This window comes from Danio rerio, chromosome 4 (assembly GCF_049306965.1).
Source record: "Danio rerio strain Tuebingen ecotype United States chromosome 4, GRCz12tu, whole genome shotgun sequence".
NCBI classification, from domain to species: domain Eukaryota; kingdom Metazoa; phylum Chordata; class Actinopteri; order Cypriniformes; family Danionidae; genus Danio; species Danio rerio.
In genome coordinates this window covers 66,625,440-66,640,371 of record NC_133179.1, presented here as the reverse complement: position 1 = coordinate 66,640,371, position 14,932 = coordinate 66,625,440, and the positions used below count along the sequence as shown (strand labels likewise).

The following is a 14,932-nucleotide window of genomic DNA, read 5'->3' as shown; positions in this document are numbered from 1 at the left end:
TTGTAAGGTCGTTGTGGCTTACACAGAGGCCTTTTTTCTGAGAATGCCAGTTTGTCAGCAGATAGTGTTGCCAAATAAAGTTGCTGTTCTGCAGTGGCTCGTTGGTCTAGGGGTATGATTCTCACTTAGGGTGCCCTTGATTCGTTAGAGAAAGATTTCTGACTATCTGACACCTTGTGAAATTCATTATGTCTTTCGTAAAAATGTCTTTTGAAGAATTCCAGTTTGTCAGCAGATAGTATTGCCATGTAAAGTGGCTGTTTTGCAGTAGCTTGTTGGTCTACGGGCTTGATTCTCGCATAAGGTGCGAGAGGTCCCGTTTTCAAATCCTGGACGAACCATTGTAGAAGTCCTGGGTCCAAATGAAGCAAAAGCCCTGCTTCAATGTTTGTTAGATAAGGATTTCTGACCATCTGTTGCTTCTGATGTCCTGTAAAATATTCATGCTTTTGTGGCTCGTTGGTCTAGGGGTATGATTCTCGCTTAGGGTGCGAGAGGTCCCGGGTTCAAATCCCGGACGAGCCCTTGCAGTTATTCTGTTGTTTTACAGGGCATTATGGCTTTCATAAAAAAACTTTTTCGAAGAATTCCAGTTTGTCAGCAGATAGTGTCGGCACATTAAGCATTCCTTTGCATAGTGGTTTGGTTGTCTAGGACTATGATTCTCGTTCATGCCGTGAGAAATCCCAGATTCAAATTTCGGTTGAGCCCTTACAGTTGTCCACTGTTTTGTAAGGGCGTTGTGGCTTACACAGAGGCCTTTTTCTGAGAATGCCAGTTCGTCAGCTGATAGTGTTGCCATATAAAGTTACTGTTTTGCAGTGGCTTGTTGGTCTAGGGGTATGATTCTCGTTTAGGGTGCCCTTGATTCGTTAGAGAAAGTTTTCTGACTATCTGATGCTTCTGACATCATGTGAAATGCATTCAACTTAGTGGCTCGTTGGTCTAGGGGTAATATTCTTGCTTCGTGTGTGAGAGGTCCCGGGTTCAAATCCCGCACGAGCCCTTACAGGTGTTATGTGTTTTACAGGGCACTATGTCTTTCATTAAAATGTCTTTCGAAGAATTCCAGTTTGTCAGCAGATAGTGTCGCCACATAAAACATTCCTTTGCATAGTGGCTTGCTGTTCTAGGAGTTTGATTCTCGTTCATGCAATGATAAATCCCAGATTCAAATTTCGGTTGAGCCCTTACAGTTGTCCGCTGTTTTGTAAGGTCGTTGTGGCTTACACAGAGGCCTTTTTTCTGAGAATGCCAGTTTGTCAGCAGATAGTGTTGCCAAATAAAGTTGCTGTTCTGCAGTGGCTCGTTGGTCTAGGGGTATGATTCTCACTTAGGGTGCCCTTGATTCGTTAGAGAAAGATTTCTGACTATCTGACACCTTGTGAAATTCATTATGTCTTTCGTAAAAATGTCTTTTGAAGAATTCCAGTTTGTCAGCAGATAGTATTGCCATGTAAAGTGGCTGTTTTGCAGTAGCTTGTTGGTCTACAGGCTTGATTCTCGCATAAGGTGCGAGAGGTCCCGTTTTCAAATCCTGGACGAACCATTGTAGAAGTCCTGGGTCCAAATGAAGCAAAAGCCCTGCTTCAATGTTTGTTAGATAAGGATTTCTGACCATCTGTTGCTTCTGAAGTCTTGTGAAATATTTAAGCTTTTGTGGTTTGTTGGTCTAGGGGTATGATTCTCGCTTAGGGTGCCCTTGATTCCCTTTAGAGAAAGATTTCTGACTATTTGATGCTTCTGACGCCATGTGAAATCCTATCACATTAGTGGCTCATTGGTCTAGGGGTGTGATTCTCGCTTCTGGTGTGAGAGGTCCCAGGTTCAAATACCAGATGAGACCTTGCAGGTGTACTGCGTTTTACAGCACATTATGTCTTTCATAAAAATGTCTTTCGAATAATTCCAGTTTGCCAGCATGAAGTATCGCCACAAAACATTACTTTGCATAGTGGCTTGCTTGTCTAGGAGTATGATTCTCGTTCATTCCGTGAGAAATAACAGGTTAAAATTTCGGTTGAGCCATTCAGCATATAGTGTTGCCCTGTAAAGTTGCTGTCTGAGAGAACTATGCTTTTAAGCCAGGGGTCACCAAACTTGTTCCTGGAGGTCCTAAAATGACAACCAAAGAGGTTGTTTACAGTTTTTTCCAGTTGTTTACACACATTTTCTGAAAGCATGTCTCATATTGTCAGAACTCTACACACAAATCACAAAACACACACACATTGGGCAAAACTCTTCAATTCTTCTGCAAAATGAAACTATAAGTTCAAAACAATGTGATTTCTTCTCAAAAAGGTATTTTGTTTTCAATTGACACACACAAGCCATCACATTAATAGATATTCATAAGATCAGTTGAACACTAATGTGCTTAATGTAAAACACTATGACCACTTCTTCTCTATTCATCATAATGACTTTCTGTAAGCCTTCTTCTGTTCAGTGTTACACTTACTACAGACAGTACATAGACCTACAGAAGTGCATTGTAAAATTTTTCGAAAATTGTTTTAATACAAAACAAACAAATACCAAATATATTTTACTGTATTTTCCTCACAAAAACAGCGTACACAGTGTTCATCCCAACCAACACAAAGTTGCAGAAAATGTGGTCTACATATACCATCAACAGAAGTATTTACTAAATACAGTTACAGTAAAAAAATAAATAAATAAAAAAACAGCTATACTGCATTCTCTTTTCTGTATTGGTGTGGCCAAGCAGTGGGGCAAATGTCACCTTGCATGGCAAATCCAGCCACGAAAAGCATCAACTGCTATAGCTTGGAGAAGGGGTATACATGTGTTTGGATTTCGGTCATACACTTTTCATCTCTAGGCAGGAAAAAAATCCTCAATAGGTTTGAGGAATGGAGAATATGGAGGGGGAGATAAACAACTTAAAAACATGGGTGTGCAGTCAACTAGTTGTGAATCAGATGAGCTCTCAAATGTAACTCATTTTGTCGCACTATCCATTATGCATCAAAGCTATACAGTTTTATAATTCATTTCGTTAATCTGTATAAAAAAAAGCACACGCACCACCTGAACTAAGGCGCTGCTGGGATTTGAGCCCAGGATCTCCTGTTTACAAGGCATTTTGACCAGCTAAGCCACAGCGCCACAAAAATTAATTATAAGAGACATTTGCCCGATAACAAAAATCGAAGAAGAAATAAATACACAACAAAAACCAGCATGTCAGGATGCAGAAAATGCTGACAAGACGGACGTGGTCTTTTAGAGTCTGGATGATCATGTCTCAAACCTGACCGGTAACCTGGCCTCTGTTCAAGATCAAAGCAAAAAATGCATTATTTTATTTTTATTTAATCTACCCTTAATCATGTGTTAAGTGTTTTTTGGAATATCCAGTTTCATTACATCCAAACCCTCTGTCAGCTCGGAAAATGGAAATCATTTAATCTAAGATAATGGATAACGCATTGGACTTCTTGGCTGTGAACTGAGTCATTTAAAGGTTTTGAGTTCAAGTCCCACCAGCGTTGCAAGCTTTGCCCTTTTTCTTCACTGACTTAGGAGTGGTGCGTTTCCAACATTTTTGGCATCTGTCCATCCTGTTCTGCTTTTTAATTTCATTGCGCAGTGCAGGCTCAGATACTAGGGGTACTCTACAATGAAGCCGATGACTTAATTGAGCTGTTTTAAATTAGGGAGATTAGAAAACGGTGTAGGGCCAAGTAAGCTTAAGGAATGACTCAAAGGCAACCTGTGGTTTTGGGCAAAAGTGTCTACCACCTATTGTTGAGATCACGCCTTTTGGAATCGTCGTACAAGAGCCTTGAAAAGCCTTGGAGTAACGATTGATGACCAACTAAACTTCTCTGAACACATTTCTAGAACTGCTCGATCGTGCAGATTCGCACTCTATAACATCAGAAAGATCCGACCCTTCTTTTCTGAACATGCAGCTCAACTCCTTGTTCAAGCTCTTGTTCTCTCCAAACTGGATTACTGCAACTCTCTACTAGCTGGGCTTCCAGCTAACTCTATCAAGCCTCTTCAACTGCTCCAGAATGCAGCAGACGAGTGGTCTTCAATGAACCGAAATGAGCACATGTCACTCCGCTGCTAGTCCGTTTGCACTGGCTGCCAGTTGCTGTTCGCATCAAATTCAAAGCTCTGATGTTTGCCTACAAAGTGACTTCTGGCCTTGCTCCTTCTTATCTGCTCTCACTTCTGCAGATCTATGTGCCCTCCAGAAACTTGCGTTCTGTGAACGAACGCCGCCTCGTGGTTCCATCCCAAAGAGGGAAGAAATCACTTTCGCGAATGCTCACGTTCAATCTGCCCAGTTGGTGGAATGAACTCCCTAACTGCATAAGAACAGCAGAGTCACTTGCTACTTTCAGGAAACGACTAAAAACTCAACCATTTAGTCTCCACTTCACTTCCTAATCTGCAATTGCCTCTCTGAATATCACACTAACTGTACCCACAAAAAAAATACTAATACTAATACTACTAATACTTCCCTTCTTAGACTTTACAGACCTGAAACTTGCCTACAGCACTTATTCATTGTTGCTCTTAGTTGTGTAAGTGCTTCCTTGTCCTCATTTGTAAGTCGCTTTGGATAAAAGCTTCTGCTAAATGACTAAATGTAAATGTAAATATATATTTTAATGTTTTAAATGTGTATTAACTGTGAAAACTGACCATTAATAAGATGCTGAAATGATTTCTATCATATATCTTTAATGAAGGATTGAGAGAAAAAAACAAGATTTGTATCTGTGAGTGAAATCTGCACACGAGTGCCCCTGGAGTTTTCCTGGCTTTTCGCTTTGATTTTGAATGATTTCCTTGGTGAGTTCGTGTTTTTTTTTTTATTGTTTTCATTATAACATGATTAAAACTAGTGTCAAAAATGTGTTTCATTAATTAACCATTTGTTTGGTCTAGTAAAAACACAGTATTATACACAGTATTATACAAGTGATTGTGTAAAGTTTAAGTGAGAGAGTTTAAGTAAAATGCTGTCATTTGTAAAAAGAAAATGCCAAATAGGAGAAAGAAATAGGAAAAACACAGAAATTCAGCAGAGAGAAGCATATACATGGTCATTTATTGTTGCTGTTTATTTACAAATGTGTTAAGCTGAGATAATGCATACACTGTAAAATGCTAATGTTTTTTTTCTCCCCTTTGTTTGTTTGCTTATGCATCTTCTTCTGGTTTTTCATCGGTGAGATGTTCTATTGAAGTCAGTTGCTGAATGTGATCTGCTCTGCATTCAAATTAATTGAAGTGTGAACTCTTTTCTGGATTTGGATTGTCTCAACTTCCATCGGTGCGTGTCTAATTGTGGAGTTGGACTGGCGAGCCTCCCATTAAGTGGATTTTTTGGATACACCTGTTGGAAAGATACAAAGTGAAACCTATTCAGCGTCATGGTAAGAGTGTAAATTTACAACAAACTCACAAGTGCAACATCCTAGATCTCTTGAACTGAATTTGCAACCTAGTTGTTTTGCAAAAGAATCTTTTTGAGTGTTCATCACCTGTACTGGACTTTTGGGAAAATTTGAAATGTTTTAAGTAATGGATGAGCCGGGGCAATTGCCCAGGAGGTTAAGCAGTGAGGCCGAAATCATGTTGCGTTTCCACTGTCGGGCTAGTAGCTCGCAGCACGTCACGCAAACCCCGCCCCATAACATCCCCCGATTCAAACGTCACACAACCCGCCCACTTCAGCAGGAATCAGCCAGATAAAGCACACCATCACATCCTCACGAAACCATTCAAATAAAGACAACTGAAACAAACAATTGACACGTTACTGTACAACATTACATTTTATGTCTATACGCACATGCCTGTGTGTTCTCATTCATCATATTCATTTACTCACCGACCGACTGAATTTGAAACTAATTTTCATGCGAAGCAACACGCCCCTTCAGCTACTCCAGAACGCAGCAGCATGAGTGGTCTTTAATGAATTGAAAAGAGCACATGTCACTCCGCTACTCACCCGTTTGCACTGGCTGCCAGTTGCTGCTCGCATCAAATTCAAAGCTCTGATGTTTGCCTACAAAGCAACCTCTGGCTTTGCTCCCTCTTATCTGCTCTCACTTCTGCAGATCTATGTGCCCTCCAGAAACTTGCGTTCTGTGAACGAACGCCGCCTCGTGGTTCCATCCCAAAGAGGGAAGAAATCACTTTCGTGAATGCTCACGTTCAATCTGCCCAGTTGGTGGAATGAACTCCCTAACTGCATAAGAACAGCAGAGTCACTCGCTACTTTCAGGAAACGACTAAAAACTCAACTATTTAGTCTCCACTTCACTTCCTAATCTGCAATTGCCTCTCTGAATATCACACTAACTGTACCCACAAAAAAAAATACTAATACTAATACTACTAATACTTCCCTTCTTAGACTTTACAGACCTGAAACTTGCCTACAGCACTTATTCATTGTTGCTCTTAGTTGTGTAAGTGCTTCCTTGTCCTCATTTGTAAGTCGCTTTGGATAAAAGCTTCTGCTAAATGACTAAATGTAAATGTAAATATATATTTTAATGTTTTAAATGTGTATTAACTGTGAAAACTGACCATTAATAAGATGCTGAAATGATTTCTATCATATATCTTTAATGAAGGATTGAGAGAAAAAAACAAGATTTGTATCTGTGAGTAAAATCTGCACACGAGTGCCCCCTGGAGTTTTCCTGGCTTTTCGCTTTGATTTTGAATGATTTCCTTGGTGAGTTCGTGTTTTTTTTTTAATTGTTTTCATTATAACATGATTAAAACTAGTGTCAAAATGTGTTTCATTAATTAACCATTTGTTTGGTCTAGTAAAAACACAGTATTATACACAGTATTATACAAGTGATTGTGTAAAGTTTAAGTGAGAGAGTTTAAGTAAAATGCTGTCATTTGTAAAAAGAAAATGCCAAATAGGAGAAAGAAATAGGAAAAACACAGAAATTCAGCAGAGAGAAGCATATACATGGTCATTTATTGTTGCTGTTTATTTACAAATGTGTTAAGCTGAGATAATGCATACACTGTAAAATGCTAATGGTTTTTTTCTCCCCTTTGTTTGTTTGCTTATGCATCTTCTGGTTTTTCATCGGTGAGATGTTCTATTGAAGTCAGTTGCTGAATGTGATCTGCTCTGCATTCAAATTAATTGAAGTGTGAACTCTTTTCTGGATTTGGATTGTCTCAACTTCCATCGGTGCGTGTCTAATTGTGGAGTTGGACTGGCGAGCCTCCCATTAAGTGGATTTTTTGGATACACCTGTTGGAAAGATACAAAGTGAAACCTATTCAGCGTCATGGTAAGAGTGTAAATTTACAACAAACTCACAAGTGCAACATCCTAGATCTCTTGAACTGAATTTGCAACCTAGTTGTTTTGCAAAAGAATCTTTTTGAGTGTTCATCACCTGTACTGGACTTTTGGGAAAATTTGAAATGTTTTAAGTAAATGTTTTATTTTCATTTTTATTTTATTTGTACATTGTTTCATTGGAGTGTTCATTTGTTGCAATTTTTGAAGCTTTATAGAGAGAAGTTAATTGGTTTAAGAAGGGAAACCTTGATTATATATTGAATAATAAAACAATTTTAATATTGTACTATTAAGAGGGTTTTGGACGATGGCATTATATAGCATGGTATGGTGATGCGTAACCAATTGGACTTTAAAATTTTTAAGTCTAGACATTCAAACATGCAGTGCTACCGTTTTTACCGTTTCTTTTTTCGATTAAACAGATACCCCCTGTCTGGTTTTGTGGCTTAGTTGGTCAAAACACCTGTCTAGTAAACAGAAGATCCTATGTATGAATCCCAGCAGTACTTTATCTGCAGTGAGCTGTGCTTTTATGGGCCAGAGAGTACCAAAAATTGCTTTCTGTGCAACAGTGCTAGAGGCAGGAGCTCTGTGGTGCAATGGATAGTTCATTGGACTTCTAGGCTGTGAGCTGAGGCCAGTGCGAGCCAGGATGAGCCGGGGCAATTGCCCAGGAGGTTAAGCAGTGAGGCCGAAATCATGTTGCGTTTCCACTGTCGGGCTAGTAGCTCGCAGCACGTCACGCAAACCCCGCCCCATAACATCCCCCGAATCAAACGTCACACAACCCGCCCACTTCAGCAGGAATCAGCCAGATAAAGCACACCATCACATCCTCACGAAACCATTCAAATAAAGACAACTGAAACAAACAATTGACACGTTACTGTACAGCATTACATTATATCTCTATACGCACATGCCTGTGTGTTCTCATTCATCATATTCATTTACTCACCGACCGACTGAATTTGAAACTAATTTTCATGCGAAGCAATACGCCCCTTCAGCTACTCCAGAATGCAGCAGCATGAGTGGTCTTTAATGAATTGAAAAGAGCACATGTCACTCCGCTACTCACCCATTTGCACTGGCTGCCAGTTGCTGCTCGCATCAAATTCAAAGCTCTGATGTTTGCCTACAAAGCAACCTCTGGCTTTGCTCCCTCTTATCTGCTCTCACTTCTGCAGATTTATATGCCCTCAAGAAACTTGCGTATTGTGAATAAACGTCGCCTCGTGGTTCCATCCCAAAGAGGGAAGTAATCACTTTCCCGAACTCTCGCATTCAATCTGCCCAGTTGGTGGAATGAACTCCCTAACTGCAACAGAACGGCAGAGTCACTTGCTGTCTTCAAGAAACGACTTAAAACTCAACTATTTAGTCTCCTCTTCACTTCCTAATCTGCAATTGCCTCTAGCTATACCACTAACTGTACTCAAAAAAAAAAAAAAAAATTCTTACATTACTAATGCTTTCCTTCTTAGACTTTACAGCCCTGAAACTTGCCTACAGCACTTATTTATTGTTGCTCTTATAGTTGTGATAATTGCTTCCTTGTCCTCATTTGTTAGTCCCTTTGGATAAAAGCGTCTGCTAAATGACTAAAAGTAAATGTAAAACAGCGAGCTGTGTACACGCCCTTAAAATGACACATTATAACACATTATAATAAAAAAATCTGGATTGTGTTTTGAACTGAACCTAGACTGGCACACTCAGAAGAACCATAATAATAATGTTAAATCATTAAAAAAGGGGTAAACTATGTGCCCTTTAAGCAATGTGTTTACTTTATTAATTATTCAATAATCATCTAGATTGATAAAAAAGTTCAACACACACAGCAGTGAACGTGTGCACACACACATCAGTGAACATGTATACACACACACACACACACATCAGTGAACATGTATACACACACACACACAGTTGGTACAGTAGGCCTACATACTGTATCTACCTTGGAAGAAGTGATATGGTTCTTAAAGTGTTGTTTTACGTATGGAGCCTGATTGAATTTTATTATAGTGTCTTCGTAAAAACATCTGTCCATAATTCCTGAAAATAGAAAATATATATATATAAATAAAGAAACTGCAAAGAAACGATTCAATCATATTAAAGAGATTTGAACTAACCTTCTAACACAACTAGCGGTCCAGATCCCTGACGGAATATGGCTCCCCAGACATGAATTTTTACTGGATGCTTTGCTTTCGGGTTCACAACATGGCGGTTTATTAATAGGGTATGTCCTATTAATAAATTTGTAGGACATGTAAGCTCGTATAAAGCAAATAGCCTAAATAAAGAGATGCATGGATTAATGTAAATAAATAAATCTTTTCATTATGGCATTGTTTAAAATGGCTTACCTGGCTTTTCCAGAGGTCCACCTGAGTTGTTTTACTGGTTTTCTAATATTGCAGACTGATGCTTTTAACTGTATTCTAAACAGAAGCTCACTCTGAATCTTTTTAGCAGATCGCTATTGTGGATTGTGCTGCACAGCCAACTTAAAAGGGACTGCATCAAAGACAACCCAGGTGGCACATACTAAAAACAACAAGAACAAAAAGTATTTATAAAAAAGTAAGAATTTTTTTTGGCACAGCAGGGTCTTTCTTCAGGGCTCGTTGGTCAAGGGGTATGATTCTTGCTTAGGATGCGAGAGGTCCTGGGTTCAATCCCCCGACGAGCCCTACAGCTGTCACAGAAAAAGCAGTGGAACTTTGGCATTTCTACTTTAATTGTAGCACCTTTTGCTGTGACTTTAGTTAATGAACATTTAGTGGACTTCTAATTTAAATTAGTTTAACATGTACAATTATACAGACAAAACCGTCTGCTACCCTCAGGCAGATGGTTCCGCAGCATCTGGTTACGCACCAGCCGGCTAAAGGAAAGTTTCTTCCCTCAGACTATCAGGCTGATGAACACTTAACACACAGGCTCTTCCATACCCTCACTGCACACCATCGATATGTAGCATGCACTGACCTTTAGCCAATCCATACTTGAAACAACACTGCCTACAACTATGTGGACACCTATTCATTGTACATATCGCTGTCAATTTCACATTGTCATTTTATTTGTCTGTTATTTGTACTGTCGTTGTATTTGCACTGTCATTGTTTTTGCACTATCTGTATTTTTTACTGTTTGTACAGATAATTTTCATGATTTTTGGTGAATTTTTCATGATTTTTGGTGATTTTTTCATGATTTTTCAAGATTTTTTCATCTTTCATGATTTTTCGTGATTTTTCAAAATTTTTTCATATTTTGCGATTTTACAAAAAATTTTCATTTTTTGCGATTTTTCAAAAAAATTTCATATTTTGCAATTTTTAAAAAATTTTTCATTTTTTGCGATTTTTCAAAAATTGTTCATATTTTGCGAATTTTCAAAAAATTTTCAGTTTTTGTGATTTTTCAAAAAATTTTTATATTTTGCGATTTTTCAAAAAAATTTCATTTTTTGTGATTTTTATAAAAAAATTTCATATTTTGCGATTTTTCAAAAAAATGTCATTTTTTGCGATTTTTCAAAAATTGTTCATATTTTGTGATTTTTCAAAAATTTTTCAGTTTTTGTGATTTTTCAAAAAAATGTTATTTTTGCGATTTTTCAAAAAAAATTTCATTTTTGGGATTTTTAAAAAAAATTTTATATTTTGCAATTTTTCAAAAATTTTCATTTTTTGTGATTTTGCGATTTTTCAAAAATTTTTCATTTTTTGTGATTTTTCATAAAAATTTCATATTTTGCGATTTTTCAAAAAATGTAAATTTTTTGTGATTTTTAAAAAAATGTTCATTTTTTGTGATTTTTTGCGATTTTTCAAACAATTTTAATTTTTTGTGATTTTTTGCGATTTTTTAAAAATTGTTCATATTTTGCGATTTTTCAAAAATTTCATTTTTTTGCGATTTTTCAAAAAATTATCATATTTTGCGATTTTTCCAAAAATTTTCATGTTTTGTGATTTTTCAAAAAATTTTCATGTTTTGCAATTTTTCAAAAAAATTTCATATTTTGCGATTTTTCAAAAATTTTTAAGTTTTTGTGATTTTTTGCGATTTTTCAAAAAATTTTCATTTTTTGTGATTTTTTGCGATTTTTCAAAAATTGTTCATATTTTGCGATTTTTCAAAAATTTAATTTTTTTGCGATTTTTCAAAAAATTATCATATTTTGCGATTTTTCCAAAAATTTTCATGTTTTGTGATTTTTCAAAAAATGTTCATGTTTTGCGATTTTTCAAAAAAATTTCATATTTTGCGATTTTTCAAAAATTTTATAATTTTTTGTGACTTTTTGTGATTTTTCAAAAAATTTTCATGTTTTGCGATTTTTCAAAAAAAATCATTTTGCGATTTTTCCAAAAAATTTCATATTTTGCGATTTTTCAAAAAATTTTCATTTTTCGTGATTTTTCAAAAAATTTTCATGTTTTGCGATTTTTCAAAAAAAATTTATATTTTGCGATTTTTCAAAAAATTTTCATTTTTTGCGATTTTTCAAAAATATTCATGTTTTGCGATTTTTCAAAAAAATTTTATATTTTGCGATTTTTCAAAAAATTTTCATTTTTTGCGATTTTTCAAAAATATTCATGTTTTGCGATTTTTCAAAAAAAATTTATATTTTGCGATTTTTCAAAAAATGTTCATGTTTTGCGATGTTTCAAAAAAATTTCATATTTTGCGTTTTTTCAAAAAATTTTCATATTTTGCGATTTTTCAAAAAATTATCATATTTTGCGATTTTTCAAAAAATTTTCATATTTTGCGTTTTTTCAAAAAATTTTCATATTTTGCGATTTTTCAAAAAAAATGTCATTTTTTGCGATTTTTCAAAAATTGTTCATATTTTGCGATTTTTCAAAATTTTTAAATTTTTTGTGATTTTTCAAAAAATTGTCATATTTTGCAACTTTTCTAAAAATTTTCCTTTTTTGTGATTTTTTGCGATTTTTCAAAAAATCTTTATATTTTGCGATTTTTCAAAAAATTTTCATGTTTTGCGATTTTTCAAAAAATATTCATGTTTTGCGATTTTTCAAAAAAATTTATATTTTGCGATTTTTCCAAAAATTTTCATGTTTTGCGATTTTTCAAAAAATTTTCATTTTTTGCGATTTTTCAAAAATTGTTCATAATTTGCGATTTTTCAAAAAATTTTCATTTTTTGTGATTTTTTGCGATTTTTCAAAAAATTTTCATGTTTTGCGATTTTTCAAAAAAAATTCATATTTTGCGATTTTTCAAAAAAAATTTATATTTTGCGATTTTTCAAAAAATTTTCATTTTTTGTTATTTTTCAAAAAATTTTCATATTTTGCGATTTTTCAAAAAATTTTCATATTTTGCGATTTTTCAAAAAATTATCATATTTTGCGATTTTTCAAAAAAATTTAATTTTTTGCGATTTTTCAAAAATTGTTCATATTTTGTGATTTTTCAAAAATTTTTCAGTTTTTGTGATTTTTCAAAAAAATGTTATATTTTGCGATTTTTCAAAAAAAATTTCATTTTTGTGATTTTTAAAAAATTTTTTATATTTTGCAATTTTTCAAAAATTTTTCATTTTTTGTGATTTTGCGATTTTTCAAAAATTTTTCATTTTTTGTGATTTTTCAAAAAAATTTCATATTTTGCGATTTTTCAAAAAATAAATTTTTTGTGATTTTAAAAAAAATTTCATTTTTTGTGTTTTTTTGCGATTTTTCAAACAATTTTAATTTTTTGTGATTTTTTGCGATTTTTCAAAAATTGTTCATATTTTGCGATTTTTCAAAAATTTCATTTTTTGCGATTTTTCAAAAAATTATCATATTTTGCGAATTTTCCAAAAATTTTCATGTTTTGTGATTTTTCAAAAAATGTTCATGTTTTGCGATTTTTCAAAAAAATTTCATATTTTGCGATTTTTCAAAAAATTTTCATTTTTTGTGATTTTTTTGCGATTTTTCAAAAAATTTTCATGTTTTGCGATTTTTCAAAAAAATTTCATATTTTGCGATTTTTCAAAAAATTATCATATTTTGCGAATTTTCCAAAAATTTTCATGTTTTGTGATTTTTCAAAAAATTTTCATGTTTTGCGATTTTTCAAAACAATTTTATATTTTGCGATTTTTCAAAAATTTTTCATTTGTTGTGATTTTTTGCGATTTTTCAAAAAATTTTCATGTTTTGCGATTTTTCCAAAAAATTTCATATTTTGCGATTTTTCAAAAAATGTTCATTTGTTGTGATTTTTTGCGATTTTTCAAAAAATTTTCATGTTTTGCGATTTTTCAAAAAAAATTTATATTTTGCGATTTTTCAAAAAAATTTCATGTTTTGCGATTTTACAAAAAATTTTCATATTTTGCGATTTTTCAAAAAAATTTCATATTTTGCGATTTTTTGCGATTTTTCAAAAAATTTTCATGTTTTGCGATTTTTCAAAAAAAATTTATATTTTGCGATTTTACAAAAAATTTTCATATTTTGTGATTTTTCAAAAAATTTTCATATTTTGCGATTTTTCAAAAAAATTTAATATTTTGTGATTTTTCAAAAAAAATTTCATTTTTTGCGATTTTTCAAAAATTATTCATATTTTGTGATTTTTCAAAAAAAATTTCATTTTTGTGATTTTTTGCGATTTTTCAAAAATTGTTCATATTTTACGATTTTTCAAAAATTTCATTTTTTGCGATTTTTCAAAAAATTATCATATTTTGCGATTTTTCCAAAAATTTTCATGTTTTGTGATTTTTCAAAAAATGTTCATGTTTTGCGATTTTTCAAAAAAAATTCATATTTTGCGATTTTTCAAAAAAATTTCATATAATGCGATTTTTTGCGATTTTTCAAAAAATTTTCATATTTTGCGATTTTTCAAAAAATTTTCATATTTTGCGTTTTTCCAAAAAATTTCATTTTTTGCGATTTTTCAAAAATTGTTCATATTTTGTGATTTTTCAAAAAATTTTTCATTTTTGTGATTTTTTGCAATTTTCAAAAATTGTTCATATTTTGCGATTTTTCAAAAATTTCATTTTTTGCGATTTTTCAAAAAATTATCATATTTTGCGATTTTTCCAAAAATTTTCATGTTTTGTGATTTTTCAAAAAATGTTCATGTTTTGCGATTTTTCAAAAAATTTTCATATTTTGCGATTTTTCAAAAAAATTTCATATTTTGCGTTTTTTCAAAAAATTTTCACATTTTGCGATTTTTCAAAAAAATTTCATTTTTTGCGATTTTTCAAAAATTGTTCATATTTTGCGATTTTTCAAAATTTTTTAATTTTTTGTGATTTTTCAAAAAATTGTCATATTTTGCAATTTTTCTAAAAATTTTCCTTTTTTGTGATTTTCTGCGATTTTTCAAAAAATCTTTATATTTTGCGATTTTTCAAAAAATTTTCATGTTTTGCGATTTTTCAAAAAATATTCATGTTTTGCGATTTTTCAAAAAAATTTATATTTTGCGATTTTTCCAAAAATTTTCATGTTTTGCGATTTTTTAAAAAATTTTCATTTTTTGCGATTTTTCAAAAAATTTTCATAATTTGCG

The 14,932-nt window shown here is 33.2% G+C and overlaps 2 protein-coding genes, 1 long non-coding RNA gene and 1 other non-coding gene across 4 annotated transcripts in view; 2 read left to right on the top strand and 2 right to left on the bottom strand.

Annotated features, from left to right (window-relative positions):
• The window catches only part of LOC141381810 (uncharacterized), a 201,291-nt gene that overhangs the window by 55,580 nt on the left and 130,779 nt on the right, over nucleotides 1-14,932 (bottom strand). The gene's annotated exons all lie outside the window — the stretch shown is intronic.
• trnap-agg (transfer RNA proline (anticodon AGG)) lies at nucleotides 454-525 on the top strand. The gene has a single exon. It is a non-coding gene; the product is annotated as a tRNA-Pro (tRNA).
• The window catches only part of LOC108182424 (uncharacterized), a 32,437-nt gene continuing 22,599 nt past the window's right edge, over nucleotides 5,095-14,932 (bottom strand). Inside the window, exons 6-9 of the mRNA XM_073948646.1 lie at nucleotides 9,730-9,910; nucleotides 9,493-9,656; nucleotides 9,315-9,412; nucleotides 5,095-5,392 (exon numbers count right to left, since the gene is read on the bottom strand). The gene's annotated coding sequence lies outside the window, so the exon portion shown is untranslated. The remainder of the gene's footprint in view (nucleotides 5,393-9,314; nucleotides 9,413-9,492; nucleotides 9,657-9,729; nucleotides 9,911-14,932) is intronic.
• On the top strand, nucleotides 6,645-7,511 carry LOC141381918 (uncharacterized). The gene is made up of 2 exons (XR_012402824.1): nucleotides 6,645-6,748; nucleotides 7,129-7,511. It is a non-coding gene; the product is annotated as an uncharacterized lncRNA (long non-coding RNA).